The 7,184-nt window shown below is 39.1% G+C and overlaps 2 pseudogenes; both read right to left on the bottom strand.

Moving 5' to 3' along the window:
* Window positions 1-482: 482 nt before the first annotated feature.
* LOC140610944 (H/ACA ribonucleoprotein complex subunit 1-like) lies at window positions 483-1,252 on the bottom strand (annotated as a pseudogene).
* A 4,027-nt stretch (window positions 1,253-5,279) lies between these two features.
* LOC140609788 (MICOS complex subunit MIC26 pseudogene) lies at window positions 5,280-5,847 on the bottom strand (annotated as a pseudogene).
* Window positions 5,848-7,184: the final 1,337 nt, after the last annotated feature.

Below are 7,184 nucleotides of genomic sequence, written 5' to 3'. Positions count from 1 at the left end.
CCAAGATAAAACCAAGAGTTAGGTGGGGTTTTTTTTTTTTGAGTCAGACACTTAACAGGCTGCACCACCCAGGTGCCCCGAGAACCACTGGCTTAAAAAGGCCAAGATGAAGAAAGGTTTTGAGGTTACACAATGTACTTTGAGTTTCAAAATTCATGAATAATAGACCATGGAGGTAATATTTTATAATTCTAATTTCAAGGATGTGGTATGAGAACTGAAATTAACATTCTCTTTCTAATGCTTCAAATGAAAAGTGTCCATTTATTAAGCACCCACAGAGCTCCAAGCATTGTAGGAAACATTAAAACACTTGTTCATACTCTTAGAGCAAAATTGCCTATGTTGTACTCTCTTTTGCATGGCATTGACATTTTGTTCCACTGTCGTAAAATGACGAGTTCTTCAAGACTTGCTCAAGAAAGAAGCCTCTGATCCATAGAAGTAGATCATGCAGGAAGTTTCTCTGTCAACTGTGACACTTAATGTCCTCTGCCCCTGCAACCACCCCACCATTCCTCCTCTGAAGCCTTCACTTCCACCTTCTCTTGTCGCCTCTAAAACCACCACCTTGGCCACCTCCTCCTCCTGTCACCACCTCTTGGAGGTCCCTTCTCACCTGGAGGTCAAGGTAAAAACCTCTGCAGTGGTAGCAGTTTCTAAGGGTCTATATGAAACTTCTGCAGGTTTTTAAAGGAAAATGCCTTCATATTTTCTGACAATTTAACAGAAAAATAAAAACTTCCAAGCTGTCCAAATAGTTCACCCACTTTACTAATTTGTTCTTTGTTCTCTAAGTAAGTAGCAGCATTGGAATAAGGCACCTTAGTTTCACCTGTAGCACATTCACAAGCTTTGCCATCTTCACAGGGATGTGAGAACTCTCCTAATAGAACTACATGCTCTGGAGGGCCTCGGTCTTGGCTTTTGCTAAAGCCGCCCCTTCTACCTCCTTGTCCGATGCTCCTCTGTTGCCACCACCGCCTCCATCTCAGAAGTGGTTGCTGCTGTGGCCACGAATTAAGCTGCCACCTTGATTGAAACCTCCATGATCTCTGCCTCCAGAAGACCTGCCTGTTCCACCACCAGCCTCAAGGCTTCAGGTTAGTGCTCTTCCCCCAGTGGGCAGCAAGCTCCTTAGGCCCATCCCTTCCCATCCTCCCTCCCCCACAAAGCTGGGATCCCTGTCCAGCTCCATTGGATCCTCAAAAGTAACACTCTTTTATATAAGAGAAACATTATAACCCAGCATCTTACCCAGTTTCCTCCTCACTAATTGGTTCCAATTGGGTCACTTTCCAGGTTGACCAGATATCCAAAAGTTTTCTGTCTCTGGAACACAATATTTATGCATTAGGGAGGTTTAAGGGTAATGGGGTAGGAATGCCATTTCCTTGAAGGCTAGAACAGTGGTTCTCAAACTGTAGCCAGCATCAGAATCACCCGGAGGGCTTGTTACAACATAGATTGCTGGAACCAATCCCAGAGTTTCTGATTGAGTAGGTCTAGGGTAGGACTAAGAACCCACATTTCTAACAAGCTCCCAGGTGCTCCTCTGGGGAGTCCAGGTGGCAGGCCACTATTCAGGACCAGGGGTCTCAAGCTGGTTGCACATTATTGTCACCTGGGGAGGTTTTTAAACTCCAGATGCCCAGACCAGTAACATCAGAATCTATGGTGGTTATGACTAGGCTTCAGTATCGTTTTTTTTAAAGCTCCCCCATAGACTCCAAGGTGCAGCCCAGGTTGGAAAGTACCATCCAATCTCATAGTGGTTCTCAGCACAGGCTATACATTAGAGTAACCGAGAAAGTTTTTTTGTTTTTAATTTAGGTATAATTGGCACACATAAAAATTACCCTGCTAATGGGTCCAAGTTAGTGGTTCTTATTCACAAAGTTGCACAGCAACCACCACCACTATCTAATTACACAGCATATTCATCACCATCTAGGGAGATTTTAAACAACATTCTGATACACGGGTTCTACTCGCAGGAGATTCTGATTTAACTGGTCTACTGGGTAAAAGCATCAGTGTTTTTGTAAATTCCTCAGGTGGTTCTATTGCCTAGCTAGGGTAGAGAACCACAGTTTCTTAGTTTGGTTACAGACCTTCCAACACTGTTTAAGGAATTAATACTTATTTAGGGAGTTTCATTGACCCTGTCAGGGATGTTGTAAATATAGAGGAACTAGCACACATTCTGTCTAGACTCCTGCTTGTCCATTAAATGTGCTCACCACAACACAAGGGAAGCATCATCCCTGATTTCTATCTCTTGGAGCAGAGAGTTAGGGGGCCTTTATCAGATAGATCTGGAGGTGACTGTTGGTGAGCCTGGCTCTACTGCCTGCAGTACTTCCTTGCAAACCCAAGTCCAGTTCTGGAGACTACAGGAGCCTCTGGAGGGCTCAGTGGGCCCTCAAAAGTACTCAGAGCTGCTAGTAAATTTTTAAACATTTGCTTCTGTATTTTTAAGAAGCTCATTTTGTAGAGACCTTTGGTCTGACATTATTTCAGTGTTGGCCTTTTGCCGTTCAAGGCACAGAAACAGTTTGAGTCTGGGGTCCTGCAGCTGTTAATTGCCAGATTTTGGATAAAAAATTCTGAGCTATAGTTGAGAGATGTTCATAATTAAGGAAAATCGTGTATTGGGCACATTCATCTCTGGAAAATGGATTCAGTGGAAAGATCATGAGATTTTTATGTCATGCAATATGGATTCAATCCCCGGTTCTGGCCCTTGCCGCTAATGTGACCTGGGCAAAAAATGAGCACTTACAATCTACAAAAGGAGAAACCAATAATAATAATAATTAATAATAATAATTAATAATAATAAATAATACCTAACTCACCTTTAATAATACCTTTACATATTTTTGTGAAAATTGAATGGTATAGCTCAAAAAATGGTATAGTTCACATGAAAATGCTTTATATACTATGGCACCATATAAATGATTATGCTTTAGGATATAACTAGACGGATAGACATATGAAAGGAAGAGAGAATGCATAATTTATAAATTAAGTTGATTTCTTTTGATGTGTAGACAGTTTGAACCTTAGGACCTCAGGAGCAAAAGGCTACTTCCTCCATAGATCATTTAAAAACAGTTATTGCCTGAAATCTGGATAATGAAACCTCATTTAAACGTTTTATGGAGAAGGAGATCCTAAATTAGTATCCTTTAAGTCATCTTTTTCCCCCCACTTTCCTTTTTTTGGGGTCTTTGCCTATACAGAATTAATTATGTTTCCTTACTCTTAGTATTTAAAATTGGTGCAAGACCCTCCTTTTAATTTATTCTTCTCCTTCATCCTTATCCCTGATCCCATTTCCCATCCTTTCATAGATCCCCATTCTTTTGTTTGCAATATGGATGCTTCCAATCCACCTTCTATACCTTTGTTTATGTGTCTACATGTGTAGTTGTAAAAATATTGCTTGGCATGTGTGAAATTGTTTCTAGGCATTTACACATTTCTTATTTTGCTATAAACCTCATTTATTTCCTGTAGCAGTATGTTTATTTTATTTTACCATGGTAAGAACATTTATATGAGATTTACCTTCTTAACAAATTAAGTGTATAGTACATTTTTGTCAACTATAGGTACAGTGTTGTACACCAGATCTCTTGAGCTTACTCATCTTGCTTAACTAAAACTTTATGCCTGTTGATTAAAAACTACCCATTTTTCTCTTTTTCCAGTCTCTGCAACCACCATTCTACAATTTGATTCTATGAATCTATTTTAGATATCTCATAAAAGTGGAATCATGCAGCATTTGTCTGCCTATAACCGGCTTATTTGACTTAGTATGGCATCTTCACAATTCATCCGTGTTGTCACATATTGCAGGTTTTTCTTCTTTTTAAAGGCTGAAGAGTCTCCATTGAATGTATATACCATTGTGAGATCCAGTTGTGCTATTATATGAAGATTGAATTGATTTTCTTTTGTTCACTGCATATTATTCCATCTTAGACAAGTACTCTATCATACTCTTCCCCTAGTGAGGGGCACACATGTTGCCTCCAACCCCCACCACTAAAAACAATCATGCAGTGACCTCTCTGAATGTCTCCTGTACACCGTTATACCAAGAGTGGAGTTCCTGAATCACGGGGGATATGCAAACTTAGTATCACTAAATCCTGCCAAATTGCAATCCAAAATGATCACACCAGATTACGCTCCCACCTGGTCTGTAAGAAGGTTCCTATTGCCCCATATTTTTGCTGGCAGGTGATATATTCAGTGCTTAAATTTTGCCAGTATGAATAATATCAGATGATATCTCCTGATAGTCTTAATTAACATTTTGTATTATAAGTGAAATTAAACATCTCCTCAAATTTTTTTTTTTAATGATTAGATTTTCAGTGAATTGCCTATTCATATTTTTTACCCATTTTTCTATCGGGTTTCTGTCTTTTCCTTGTAAATTGTTGAGAGTTCTTTATATAGTCTAGAAACTAATGGTTTGTCTGTCATAGATGTTAAAAAGATCTTCCAGTATGTGAGTCACTTTTTAATATTGTATATAGGGTCCCTTGTTCAATAGGAACTTTGAATTGTTTTGATATAGCCAAACTCCATCCTTAATTCTTTTTAGGGATTGTACTTTGAGGGTTACTTTTAAGACATCCTTTTCTACCTAAGGTCCCAAAGGTTCTCATTCAGGGTCTGCTTCATAACTTTATTATTAATTTTTCACTTGTTCTTTTACCAGTAGTATATTGCTTTAACTGTGATAGTTTTTCCTAATGTCTGTAGTATTTCTTAGTATCTGCTTAGGTCAAGCTCCTTATTTGCTCTTCTTTTTTAAAAATTGTCTTAATTGTTTATGGTCCTTTATTGTTCTACATTAATTTAAGAAGCAGTTTTACCCAGTTTTCCCAAAATATTCCACTGAAATTTTTATTGTAATTACATGGAATTTTTAGATCAATTTATGGAAATCTACATCTTTAAATTATAAAGGTATCACATCATTTATATGTGTGACTTTCATTTATTCAAATCTTCCCTCTTTTTTTTTTAATTTGGAATTTTAATTATGTACATAAATAGCAACATGGGAACGAGTAATTCTAATGCTGGACATTATTTCTCTAGGTGAAAGGATTTCCAATTAGTCCACTTGTAGTATGGCATCACACAAGATAACAAAGAAGCCTAGAATAGTTTTTCCTGAAGAAGAAAGCCAATTTACTACATTCAGAACTGACTTCTCTGCTATTCTTCGGTAGAAAATGCATGGAGTTTCCAATGTTTACCTATAACTGATTAAAATGGGCAGAGCATGGAGCATTCTACTTATTTCCAGGTGAATTCTTCACATTTCCTGGCTGGACAAATACAATGGCTTGTTGTGGATAATAAAGAGAGGCAGCTAGTCCCATGAGCCCAGGTGGATGCACCAGCTTCTTTCTTTCTTTTTGACCCTCTAGCCAAAAGAAGTCCAACAATGCCAGCAAAACCAATAACACCAAGTCTTGGAAAAAATCCAGGAGGTGCATTTTGGAGATATTCATAGCTGTCTAGCTCCCATTGAACTAAGCTCTGCATCTTGGGCTTCGTTTGTGAGTACATTTCCTGACACCAGCTTGTATATGGCTTGCAATAATGTCAGAGATGTGAAATGCTTTCTTCAAGCTGGGTCGTTGGCTCCTCCACATATTTAGATTGACTCTCAGGAATGGAGTAGAGTGAAAGCTCATTAACCTTCACAGTTTTGTGAGGTGAGTCCCTTTTAAGTGATGCATAGACTTTAAAGGTGAGCAGACTCAGGCTGGCTGGCCCCAGAGACAGCCGAATTACCTTGAACATGTTGCTGACAGAGGTGGCTCCAGCGGGGTCCTTCCCTCTTCTTTTAAATTTAAATTTTCCTCTATAAGGACCATCATTAGGCCAACTCATAATTTTTAGCGTTTGAGTTATTGTAAATAATGTTTTATTTTCCATCACATTTTCTAATTAGTTATTGCTGGTATAAAGGACCGCTGTTTGTCTTTGTTTAATGATATTTGTATTTCTCAACCTTGCTAACCTTGAACTCCCTTATTAATTTTCATAGTTTGTAACTTCTCTTGTACTTTATTTTTTTTAAGATTTTTATTCATCCATTCAAGAGAGGCAGAGATGTAGGCAGAGGGAGAAGCAGGTTCCCTGTGGGGAGCCCGATGTGGGACTCAATCTGATCCGGGGACTTAGGGATCACACCCTGAGTCAAATGCAGATGCCCAACCGCTGAGCCACCCAGCCATCTATCTCTGTGCTTTAATGTAAACTATTATGTAATCTACAAACAAGGGCAATTTTGTCTTCACCCTTCCAGATTTTTTTCATTATTTTAACTTATTGTCTGATTGTACCCGCCAAAACCTCCAGTAATAGGATGATTAGTTGCATTCGAAGAAATTAGTCTTGTCTACTTCTAGACCCAGTTGCATTGTGGCATGAAATCCACTATCATATATTCTTGATTAAGAATGTGGTAGGGTTTCCCATAAACCTTTTGTATACCTGTGGTAGGGAATGGGGAGGAAGCAGAATCAGGCCGAGAAGGAAATACATGAAAAGTCCTAATAGGGACACCTGAGTGGCTCAGCAGTTGAGGTCTGCCTTCGGCTCAGGGCGTGATCCTGGGGTGTCAGGATCAAGTCCCGCATCAGGCTCCTTGCATGGAGCCTGCTTCTCCCTCTGCCTGTGTCTCTGCCTCTCTCTCTCTTGTCTCTCGTGAAGAAATAAATAAAATCTTTTTAAAAAAAAGGTCCTAATAAATACTTACAAAGCCAGGGACTCCTACCAAAAGCTGAGTAATTATGGTCAAGGTGCATTTTGATTTTACATGTACTTGAGTGCTTCCTCTAATCCAAGTTAGGTCCCTTTCCTTCTTTTCCCTCTAATCTCTTACACTTTAAAAGTGCTCTGGAAAAAAACTACTATGATTAAATTTCCCCAAACTCCTCCTCATCATGTGCCCATTGGCCCTCCTGTCTCTTCCTCCCCCCATCCTTCTTGCCTACTCTATTAGGCAACTATCTCTCTCAGAGATAGTAACTCTCTTATCTCTCAGAGGAAAAAAACTTATCTCTCAGAGAAAAAAAAAAAAAAACAACCCTTCCTACTGGGGAAGAGGGAGACAGAATATTGAAATAACAAGT

The sequence above is a fragment of the Canis lupus genome, chromosome 2 (assembly GCF_048164855.1).
Source record: "Canis lupus baileyi chromosome 2, mCanLup2.hap1, whole genome shotgun sequence".
Classification (NCBI taxonomy): domain Eukaryota; kingdom Metazoa; phylum Chordata; class Mammalia; order Carnivora; family Canidae; genus Canis; species Canis lupus.
Note: the sequence above shows the minus strand (reverse complement) of the source record. Positions and strands in the feature narration are given on the sequence as shown.